Below are 12,394 nucleotides of genomic sequence, written 5' to 3'. Positions count from 1 at the left end.
TTTCTTTTCATTTTGTCGACTACTGTGTCCCAGACTTCTGCTCTCAAAGGTCCAGCACTTACAGGCATGCCCAAGTAAGAGAAGTGAGTCCAATCATACTTGCATGTGACTCCAAAGATGATGGCGATATTGTGAAGCACCTGTACTATTGTGTTCCAGCCATATATGCAGCTTTTCAAATTATTTACCATTCCGCCAGAGTAGCTCATGTATTTGTCAAGGAGAGATTTGAAGCGCTTGGCTATTGTGGTGGAGGCCCCTCCAATCAGCAGGGTGTCATCGGAAAATTGTGAATGATTTATGTTCTTGACCCCATCCCCAAATTTTATTCCTGTGATTAAGCCAACCCTCCGGCTGAAGTCCAATGCTCTGCTGAAGGATTCAGCCATTAGAATGAAGAGATAAGGTGAGAGGGGGCAACCTTGTCGGAGGCCTCTGGAGGATTGGAAAACTTCTCCAGGTCTGCCATTTACAAGAGGGGAGATCCATGGCCCTGAAATGCAGGCTCGAATGAGGTTGAGAAAGTGGTCATCAAATCCCATCTTCTTCAAAGCTGCCAAGAGGAAGGAGTGTCTCACTCTGTCAAATGCATTGGCCAGATCAAGCTTGAGGATAAACCCTTTCTCATTTCTGGTTTGACTCGAATGGATGGCTTCTTGCACAAGTAAAATGGAATCAGTTATTTGTCTGTTGGCTAAGAATCCCCCTTGATTTTTGGAAATGAGAGAAGGGAGCAAAGGCTTTAGGTGGGTAGCAATGATTTTTGTCAAGATTTTATAGGAGGAGTTACAGAGTGATATGGGCCTGAAATGAGCAAAGGAAGATGGCCTGTTTATTTGGGGATGAGTGCTAGATGAGTAGCATTGGTATATCCTCCTATTTTTCCTTTTTGTTGGATCCAATTAAGCATTTTTGTCAAGTCCTTTTTAATAATTCCCTAGAATGCTCAATAAAAGCAGATGGGAAAGGCATCCGGTCTCGGGGCTTTATCAAGTTGAAGAGTCCATATTGATCTCCTGATTTCCTCCTCAACTATCTCCTTGCTTAAAATGTCATTCATTTCCCTGCTTATCCCTGTTGGGAGATGCTGCAATAAATCTGTATAATCCTCTGCTTCCTTTGTTTCAGTTAGCAGGTCCCGATAGTGATCTGTAGCAGCTCTTCGAATGACTTCCTGAGTGCTTTGTCTATCACCTTTTGCATCTAGGATGGAGCTAACATTATTCCTTATCTTTCTGGCTATCGTTTGCTTGTGAAAAAAACTGAGTTCTTGTCACCCCCTTGTAACCATAATTGTCTCGACTTGAGCCTCCATTTTGTTTCCTCTTCTCTGTTAACTTGGTATAGCTGTAAGTAGAGTTCATTTTCCTGCTATTTGTTCTCTTGGGAAAGGCCATTATCCTCTATTTCTCTTTGGATACTCTCTAGATTGTTCTTAATTTCTTTTTTTACCTTCTCTGGTTCTTGATACTTTGTTTTAGCCCATTCTTTGATGGCTTGTTTTGTTTTCTGTAGTTTTGTTTCCCAAATGAAACCAGGAGAGCCTTCCACGTGTTGGATCCAAGAGCTATAAAAAATTCTTGCAACTGCTGATATATCATTCCAGAGAGAACTGTATCTAAATGGAATGGGCCCAAGTGGCCTATGATTTTTCAGCGTTAGAGATATTGGGAAGTGGTCGGAGGTAGAGCACGTTAGAATGTTAGCATATCCGACAGAGAAAGTAGAGAGAAGTGTAATATTGATGAGAATTCTGTCCAACAGCTCCATGATGTTACTAGCACCCATCCTGCGGTTGTTCTAGGTGTATCTATGGTTTCTTGGAGGGACATCCATAAGATCATGCTCCTGCATGATATTTTCCAACTGTATTCTATATGGATCAGGCATAAAACTGCCTCCCCTTTCTCATTGGCATGGAGGATTAAATTAAAGTCACCTCCTAGAATAATGTTAGTGTTCTCTTCTGCATCCAGACTATCTTTTAGATCATGCCAACAACTATCCTGATCTCTACAGTCATTCGGCACATAGATGTTTTAGATGATAATGGCTTGCTGATCTGCTTTATTTTCCAGAGTTGTTTTGATCCAGTGTTGATTTATTGTTTCCGAAATATAGTTCTATATGCCTTGATTCCAAATTGTTGCTATTCCTCCTGAGGCTCCTCTTGCCTCACTAATGCTTCCTCTATACTGTCTCTGCTACTCAATGACTTTATTCATTTCCTTGTGGTTTTGTTTTGTTTCTTGTAACATAATAATTCCTCGCTTCTTAGAAATGATAAGATCCCATAGGGCTGCTATCTTAGAGGGGTGCCCAAGTCCCCTGATGTTCTGAGATAATATTTTCATCATTGGATATGCGGTATGCAGGGAGGTGCTCGCCCCCCTTAGTTCTTGTTGATTGCATTTTTGTCATGCTGCCTCAGGATATAAGTTTCTATGGGTGTCTGTGTTCCCATTGCTATGTCCTTTTGCGTGTTCTCATCCCTGTGCTGCTTAGCAGATTTCCTGCCTGGGCCAGGTTTCTTGGAGGGTTCACTAGAACCCCCGTGATCTTTAGATGAGCTTCTGGTGATTCTGTTGAGGGGAGGATCAAGAAGAGGCTAAGAGGAAATAGTAAGAGGCAATGAGGATTCGATAGTGTCTTGGCGTTGGCTTTCAGGGAGAGGGGGCTCCTGGGGATCAGGAGGAGAGTGGGGGGATGAGGGGTCTTCTTCCTCCAAAGATTCGAAGGGGTTTGATGTAGAGGGTAATGGCTGAGTCAAGATGGGAGGGGGGGACAAGGATGCAGCTTGGATTTCTGGGGGAGGCTTTGGTTTTGGGCCAGACTGTTTGGGGTTTGCTTTCTTTTTTTTGACTTGTTCCCATGTGTCTTCACTGGCTTCAGCATTTTCATTCATTTCATTTTCTTTTAGTTTACTACACCTATTAGCAAAATGACCATATTCATGGCATACCTTACATTTGAACGGGATTTGTTCGTAGTCCAGCTGTTGAATATGGGTCCATTGGTCCACTTTGATCTTGATTGCTTCCGGAAGGCCCTTTCCTAAGTCGACTTCAACACAGATCCTTGCACATGCGTGCATGTTGTCCTTTGGTTCGCATCTGTCGATGTATTTTCCGACAGCATTCCCAATGGCTTTGACTGATTCATCTCCCCAACAATGAAGAGGGAGATGGGGCAAGCGAACCCAAACTGGGACTGCATTAGGTATATCCATTTATGGGTCGAAGTCAGGGGACTATCTGTTCAAATAGAGACCTCTCGAATCCATGAAGTAGGGAACATTTATGAAGATGAGATTCCGGTCTTCTTTGGTTTCAAAGAGGAATGTGTAGTAACCCCTTCCACAGAATCTTATTGCGATTTTTCCTTGGATGTTCGTGTTCCTGTTGTGCTCCACCCATTTCTGTATAGCTCTGGGAGAGGGCCACAGGCCAGTAAATTGTCCAACCAGACCTCTCTCTGCTAGAGAGATCACTGCCTTCCTTGGGAGACTAGGGGGAAGGGAGATTTCTAGGATGTCAGCTAGTTTCTTGACGAACTTTGAAGCTGTGGGTTTGTTTCGGATGGTAGCATTTTCATAAATGAGAGAGGCGAAGATCTCAGCCTAGTCTTCATTGTCTTGCATCTGGGAGGGGTCAATCCCAGCCATGGAAAGGCCAGAAGGGAGCTAGTCATAGCACTGGCTAGAGGAGGAGGGCAGAGCCCAACTGCAGGGGTGCCGAGGAGGAAGACTGGAGGCCCAGCAGCAGGGGCTACCAGGTGGGAGGCCTGTGGAGGGCCGCAGGAGGCGAGGTTGTAGGGGCGCGGGAGCTCCGGTTCAAAATCTCGCGCGCGATCAAAAGGTCGACATTGGAGCTTGTACATTTTTGCACCTTCTGGTGGTGTGAAATTTCTCCATGTCTCTGTTATCAGGTTATGAAAATTGGGGTGATTCAGCCAAAAGGCTTCAAAGCGAAAGGGCCTGCGAACATTGTCTCCCAGTCTTTGCCAGTGAAGCCTAATAGGCCAATGGTCCGAGCCAGAGAGTGGCAATATAGAGGCCAAGAGATCCCCGCCAAGATGTATTACATTATCAGAGATCAGGAATTTGTCTAACCGAGATGCAATTTGGTGGGCATCTGCACACTTGTTGTTCCAAGTATAAACTCCATTGTTGAATTCCATATCTATAAGCTTGTTGTTATGAATGTAGTTTTTGAAGTGCGTGCTTTCACAGTCCAGCTTGATCCGTCCTCCTCTTTTTTCCTCCAATCTTGTAATCATGTTGAAGTCCCCTCCTGTGATCCAAAGTGGGTGGGATCTTTCTAAGTTGATCTGAGTTAGGGTGTTCAGTGTGTCTACTTTGTTTGTTGCCTCCTGGGGGAAGTAGACATTAGTTAAGTGTCCATGAACATTTGTCCCTGTTAAATGAAACTTGGCCTGAATAAAGTGCTTACTGGCATGTATGTTGGTAAGTGTTATAGCTCTATCATCCCAAACGATGGCTAGCCCTCCTGAGGCTCCCATGGCTTCCACCGCCACTTCTTTGCTTCCTAGCCATGCTTTGGCAAGGATCTGATCCAACGTTGTGGAATTACACTTGGTCTCCTGCAAGAAGAGAATTTGAGGCTTTTCCTGTTGTAGCATGTTCTTTATTAATCATCCCTTCCCCGGGATGTTGAGCCCTCTGATGTTCCATGAGATGATCTTCATGATTCACGATTGGGAAGGGGATTATAGTATTTGGTGAGCTTGGAGTATCTTCCAGATTCCACCAGCATCTCCCCTATGCGGATGGTTCTCTGAAGATCGGTTTTTCGTCCTCGTTTCTTGTTGTCTTTGAATATATTTCTTCCATCCCACTAACTACTAGTTTGGATGCCTAATGATCTTTGCTTCTGTGCTCTTGAGAGAATTACTTCTAAGTTCTATAGCTGTCGCTCAGGAATTTTGTCATATTCCTTTTTCTTACAAGCCTATTCAAGTCCTAGTATATCTAGATCTCCGATGTCGAAGCTCTCCAGTTCCTCTTCCATGTGATGTACTATTGCTTGCTCTGCCTCTGAATCATCTACAATTGTGCGCTGCATCTGAGTGCTATCTACCTCCATACCTTGAGTAGTCCTTTTCTGCATGTTACTGGGAGAGGGTATTTTGGTATCCGCAGGTTGCTTAGAAGTGAGGGCTTTCTTTGAGCTTGATGGAGCAGAATGGGTGGAAGTCTTAGAAATGGCTTCAGGTTGTTTCTGATTATCTAAAATATGAACCTTCAGCTGGAGCAGGATTTCAAAGCTGTTGCTTGTTGAAGGCAAGGAGGTGTTGGTGACAAGTTTTTTGACTGATGTAGAGCGCTTTTTATGGGTCTTTTTGCGATTGGGAACTTTTGTGAACCCATCTGGGTCAGATTTTTCCATTGAAGGGGTGGTCGTGGATTTCATATTGGAGGGACATTCTCAAAATAAATGGCCCATGGCGTGGCATTTTCGATAGCAGAATGGTACATGCTCATAATCTATTGTTTGTAACCATTCATAATCATCATGGTGGAGGCTTATTGCGTCCGGGAGAGCTTTGCTAAGGTGCATGTATACACAGATCCGCGCATAGGAGGTGTATCGCTTCAACTTTGTCTCCTCTGCCACTTTGATGAATTCGCCTAAACCATTCTCAATGTCTCGCAAAGAGTCTTCGTCCCAATACTCCAGGGGGAGAGAATAAAGGTGCAACCACATTGGGGCCCAGCTTAGATCTTCTTTGTCCAGGTTAAAGCATTTGATCCATCCTCTTAGGTACAGCCCTACTACGTTGAAGAACTATGGTCCTCCATCCAATACCCTGTTTCGGTCCTCCAGACAATTGAAAATGGCAGTAAAAAATCCCTTAGGCCCTAACTGCAGTGTTATATGCCCTTTTGGCTTCCATTTGGCTACGATCCAGCCATGCAAAGCTTTCTCTATTGGCCAAAGGCCTATGAACTTTCCTATCAAAGCATGATCCCTCATAAATTGGATCTGAGTGTTGATGCACTGACTTGGGAGCTCGATTTTGGGTCTGTCAACTGCTACCGGCTTGCAGGTGTTTGACGTCACTCGTGGTTCTTCATTTGTGTTGTTATTCGTTGGCGTATTTTCATTCTCTATTGTTGTATCTTCTGGATGGTCCATCCTGACATTTTCAGTCTGTCGCAGGCCGTTTTCCATATCAGCGAGGGGAGGCATCATGTCCTCCCCCTGAGGGGATTCCATTGCGCGATAGTTGTTCCTTATTGTGCTGTAGCTGCCTTATGGCTGAAGGTTAATGGCAGAATGACGCAGTCTGTGAAGGTCTGCCAGTTGCAGAGCAGCGTCAAACCCTAAGCGCTCCGCTCTCCATTTTCTTTTTTTTGACATAAACGGTTAGTTTTTATTTAAAATTCGGCAAATCAGCTGCCAAGGACTTTAACACTGAAACCCTGTATTTCCTTGTTACAGTCGGCGGGGAAAGAAGATTTTGCTTTTGAATAGTCCGCTGAATGAGTTACACTGTGAATGCAGATAGAGGCTTGAAAAAGAACTTGATTTGGTTTCAGAATGGTGCCTTGAAATTCCGCTGCTTTTGCTTTCCGTGACATAGCTCTGCTTCCTAGCTTGCAGAGAGGAGATCCAACGCGTCGGAGTGCCGGATCATCCCAAGAATCACTGCGTTTTCTTTTTGAAATGTCTGGCGGAGTGTTATATAGTGTTCAAGAATGCCAAGAGTGGTAAATTGGCCTTGAAGAGGCCCTCGTGAACTCCCCAACACCTACCCAGACGCAACAGTGAGTTCCAACGACGAACAGAGATCGAAAATGCCACGGTTGCATTCTGAATTTTCCCTTGTGGATGAGTCCGCATTTCCTAACAGTAGCCAGCTCAAAATGGTTCAATCCTGAAGTCTGGAGAATCTGAATCAGTGAAATGCTCAAAGGAACAGAGGCCCAGACAACTCCAAAATTAAGGAATGCTATAGTCCGATTCAACATCATTTACTAACAGAGATCTCCTGCTCCTGAGAGAGCCTAGGTTGGCTGCCAAGTCCACCTATGAGTTTAACTTCCTCAGAACATGATAGAAGGCGATTTTGTGGAACTTGGGCAACAGTATTCTAATTTTTTTGAGGATAGGGGCTAACTCCACCTGAGAAGGGATCTTTTGAGAGTTCATAGCCTGTATAATTAGTCTGGAGTCTCCAAAGACTGAGATGGAGAGGAGATTCCTCTTGATAGCCAGATTTAGACCCTGCCACAGAGCAAGAGCCTTTGCTCTGTTGTTTGTTTCATGCCCTAGACCCCAAGCAAAGCACAGCTCAGTTGAGCCACCTGGGCTTAAGATAACTCCCCCACCACCTGCCTTTCCTGGGTTACCTTTAGAGGCCCCATCAAAGAATAGGCAGTGATCATCCAAAGCAGATCTCCATTTGATGAATTCTTGTTCTTCCAGATGAATTTCCCAATGAGAAGGGGCTTTAGCAGGAGGAATGGATCTATTCTGATGATTTGGAACAAGCTCTTTTAACCATTGATCTTCCTCACTATCCAGAATCATGCCATTTCTTATGGTGGGTTTGGTTTCTAAGGCCTCCCCCAACAGAGCTTTGATCTTAGTGATAATTCTGACCGGGTTACAACTCTCCTCCCTAAATATTCTGTTGTTCCTCTCCAACCACAGTTTCCAACATGTGAATTTGGGGATCCACATCCAGCCAGTCTTGAGAAGGCTTTTTTTGGAGAGATAGAACGGGGATAACTTGGCCCAGTTTCTTAGCAGGTCCTGAATATTTCCTGGAAGCTATATTTTGTTAGGCCCTAACATCAGGACACCCTTCCAAACTTCTTGAGCAAAGGGGCACAATAAGAACAGGTGGTTAGCCGTTTCTTCATCTGGTGTACAAAGAGGGCACCTGGAGGGACCTTCCATTCCATGCTTCCTCAGGTTATCTCTAGTGAGGATACTTTTATGCACCAGAGTCCAGCAAAAGAAGTCAATTTTGGGGAGAGCAGGAAAAGACCAAATAAATTTCCATTGAGTTGGCTCTGGGGGGACGCTAGGGACAACCATCATACTTTTGTAACCTTCTGCTACTGAGTAAGAGCCTGAAAGAGAACCCCACCCTCTTTTGTCCTTAGAAGAGGCCTTTAAGGGAGATTTTCCTTGGAGCAAATCCAACAATAAATTGGCTTCACCATCTAGCCAATGAGGGACCTCCCCCAAATTCCAACCATCCCATAGACTTTCTGCATCATTTTTCCAATTGGAGATGTCCCAAAGGGTTTCCAGATTGTTGGCCTGAAGCCAAGCTTTGATATTGTCCAATTCTGCCATCTGATTCAAGGGATGATATCCAAGAATCGAATGTTCCCAAATTTTTATTTTTTTCCCATTACCTGGGATCCAATAAAGCTTATGACTAAAAAGTTTCAAAGCTGTGAGATAGAGTTTGAAAACTGGTGATCCTTTGGAAATTCTAGGAGGCTGGTCCAAGCACCTCAAATGCTGCCCATGAAAATATTTTTTCCACAGAACTCTCTTGCTCCAACTAGGATTCCCAGAAATAATGTTCCAAAGGAGCTTGGAGCCCAGAGCAAGATTTTGGGCTGCCAGATCCCGCATTTGGAGACCTCCTTCCAAGAATGGCTTCTTAATAGTGTCCCAATTAACTAAATGGAGCCTTCTTTCATTATTTTTCCCTCCCTCCCACAGAAATCTTCTCAGGAGACCATCCACTTTACTAATAAAGGTTTTAGGGGCTAGTAGAATGGAGTTCTGATAAACTGGGAGACTTATGAGAACAGATTTCATAAGGATTACCTTCCCAGCATTATTCAACCATGAGGCTCCCCAAGCTTGTATTCTGAGTTTTAGCTTGTTTAGCAGGGGCATCCAGTGAGCTACCTTAGGATTTGATTTGAAGATTGGGATCCCAAGATACTTAAATGACTCCCAGGTCAGGGTTCTTTTCATTTCTAATAGCCTTGTTATGTCTGTCAAATCTTTGATCGAGCAATTCCAGCCATAGATCGTGCTTTTTAGATAGTTAATCATGCTGCCCGAAACCTCCCTATAAATGTCTAGCTCCTTCTTGAAGGTTCTAGCAGAATTTATGCTAACTCCTCCAAGCAATAATGTATCATCAGCAAACTGGGCATGATTTATGTCTTTAACATTGTGAGCCATTCTCAGGCCTGGCAGAGTTTGGATCTATTGACAGTAATCTAGCTGGAAGCTAAGCACCGAAGCTTGAATGGTGTAAAGAAGCGGGGACAAAGGGAAACCTTGTCTTAGCCCCCTTGAGGCCTGGAAAAATTCTGTTGAACGACCATTAACCAGAGGCGCTATCCAAGGGGAGGCAATGTAGGCTTTCACCCAAGCTATGAGAACTTTTGAGAAGCCAAATTTCTCCATCACAGAAAACAGGGAATCATGTCTCAACCTGTCAAAGGCATTTGTCAAATCTGCGTTAATCACCATGCCTTTCTCTTTTCGATGGCAGCTTGAATGAATTGCTTCTTGCACTAGCACAATATTGTCAAGAATCTTTCTCCCTTTTATGAATCCTCCTTGGTTTTCAGGGATGATGACCGGCATAATTTTCTTAATACGGTTGGCTATTATTTTTGTAATCAACTTATAACTTGTATTACACAAAGAGATGGGCTTGAATCTGCTGAAATCGGTGGTGCCTTTGTCTTTCGGAATCAAGGCAAGGAAGGCCGAGTTGGTACTGCCTCCAATCTTGGTGCAGGTCTGAGATTTACAGATCATTCTCAGAAGGTCTTTTTTAATTGTAGGCCAGCAAGTCAGGTAGAACCTTGCAGTGAACCCATCAGGGCCCGAGGCTTTATCCGGATCCATGTAATCCAAAGCTTCTTTAATCTCATTCATACTGATTGGAGCAGTCAGCATAATATTGTCAGAATCTTGAACACAGTGAGGAATAAGATCAATCGGATAGGCTTGAGAATCGATAGGAGGGTCTTTCGAGGTAGAGTAAAGATCTTTGAAAAAGGAGTGGGCTGCTCGCTTTATGCATTCAGAATCTTTAACCACAGAGTTTTGATAGTGAATTTCATTTACTGTTTTGAAGTGCTTGCGTGCTTCAGCTTGCTTATGGAAGTAGCTTGTATTTTTGTCTCCAGCCTGTAACCAAATATTTCTGGACTTCTGTCTCCAGAACTCTTCTTCATCCCTACTTGCTCTATGGAGATCTTTTTGCAGCTCTACTTCTTTTTGAAGAAGGATTTGAGTTACATCGGAATTCTCCATTGTTAATTGATGGCCTGCTAAACTGTCATGCATCTCCTTTCTTTTGGCGATGGGTGTTTTCAACCTTTTAGCCCACTCCTTGAGCTCCCTTTTAAGTCTCCTCTTTTTTTCTTCCCACACAAAGAAAGGGGATCCTTCATGAACTTGCCGGTTCTAGGCCTCAGAGACCACCTCCTGGAATCCTTCTTGATGAATCCATAGAGAACTGAATCTAAAGGGAATGGGGCCAAGATTTCCATCCAAGGAGAGCTCAAGCAGAATGGGTTTATGGTCAGAGGTGTAGTTCGGCAGAATTTTAGAGGTGGCCATTAGACCACAAGTCAAGAAGGAGGATTGGACTAGAAATCTGTCCAGACGAGCAGCAATGTGGCCAGGGCCTATCCTTTTGTTTGACCAAGTGAATTTCCCAAATGTGGGCTTGATATCGTCCAATTCCCAATCTAAAATGAGGTCTTCAACCCATTCTCTAGCTGGGTCCCTGACCAACGAGCCCCCCTTTTTCTCTTCTACAGCTAGCGTAACATTCAGATCACCTGCAATAATAATATTTTCTGGTTTGTGCAAGAAAAGATAGGACTGGAGCGAGTCCCAACAAATTTTTTCTCAGATGGTAAGACCGGAGCATAAAGATTGAACATACTTACTTGGTGGCCAGATTCTTTATGGAGGAGCTTAGTGAGTAGCCAATGGGGGCAACATTCTCCGTGAATCAGATCATATTTGGAGCTGTCCCAAAAGGAGGCAATCCCTCCAGAGGCGCCTCTAGCACTGACTGCTATCCCTTGGCCTTTATGCCAGAATGCTTTGCTTGCTTGGAGGAGTAGAAGGTCCTCCAATTTTTTCTCCTGGATGAGAAGGATTTCAGGCGAGTACATCCTTACAATGTCTTTCAGAGCTTCTTCTTTCAACCTGCTGCCTAACCCTCTGCAATTCTAGGAGATGTATTTCATTATTTACTGGCTTGGAAGGTTGTGGCTCCTTTTGGAGCCTAACCATGCTTGCACCTAGATCTGGTATTCATCATTCCTTTGAGAGTTTTCTGAGAGCCTTGGAGAACATCCAGATAAGTTTGTTCCTCTCTCTGTTTCTTCTTGGACTTTCGACCCCTGGCCGACTTGATAGGAGTGACTTGCGAGCTATCTGAATCTGAGACTCCATCTTCTGAATCTCCCTCAGAATTAGAGCCCAGACTGATGTGCTCCTCGTTTTTTTTCTTTTTCCCCTTGTTCATCCTCTGATGGAGGAAGAGTTGACTTTTCCTCTGCTTCTTTCACTTTCTTCGATGGGTCTTCTGGTTCCTCTTGGGTTCCAATGGCATCTATCTTTACCCCAGAGGAAGAACCCTCTTTTGGAACTTCTTTGGCTTTTGGTTTAGGCTGGGGCTTCACCAATGGCCCTAAATTTTTATTCTCAGTTGGTTTTGGGACTGCCTTGCCCTTTTTTATTTCTTTCCATCCTTCTTCATCCACTTTGTCCCGAGTTGGAGATTTTGGGCAATTTCGTTGAAGTGTCCATGTTCGTGACAGGTTCTGCATTTGAAAGGTAGTTTCTCGTAATCCAATTTTTGATAGTGATTCCATTCTTTGACTATAAGTTTTACCGCTTCGGGCAGTCCAGCTTCCAGATCGACTTCCACACAGATTCTTGCGCAAGTATATTGGCCCTTGTTATTTGCTTTGTCAATGAAACGGCGTAGACCATTTCCAATCTTCTGCAAGGTGTGATAGCTCCAGCAATGGATCGGAAGATTGGGAAGCCAGACCCAGACTGGGACCTCTTTAGGGGTATCGATTGAGGGATCGAAGTCGGGGATCCACTTATTAAGATACAGACCCTGATTTCCCATTAAATACAGACCGTTTCTGAAAACCAAATCTCGATCTTCTTTGGAGGTGAACTAGAAAATGAAATACCCTCTTCTGACAACATAGCAGATCACATTGTTTTCCAACTTGGGCCTCCAGTTGCGTTGGATCCAGTCATTTGTTTTTTTTTGTAGAGGGCCAGCATCCCATAAATTGTCCTACCAACCTTCTGTCAACCAGGGCTAGGGCGATTTTTATCGGTTGGTCTTCTGGCAGAGCGATCTCAGGAATTTCCTCCAGTTTTTGGATGAATTT

Source organism: Pinus tabuliformis, chromosome X (genome assembly GCF_031772625.1).
Source record: "Pinus tabuliformis cultivar Carrire ecotype Pingquan chromosome X, CPIR1, whole genome shotgun sequence".
NCBI classification, from domain to species: domain Eukaryota; kingdom Viridiplantae; phylum Streptophyta; class Pinopsida; order Pinales; family Pinaceae; genus Pinus; species Pinus tabuliformis.
Note: the sequence above shows the minus strand (reverse complement) of the source record.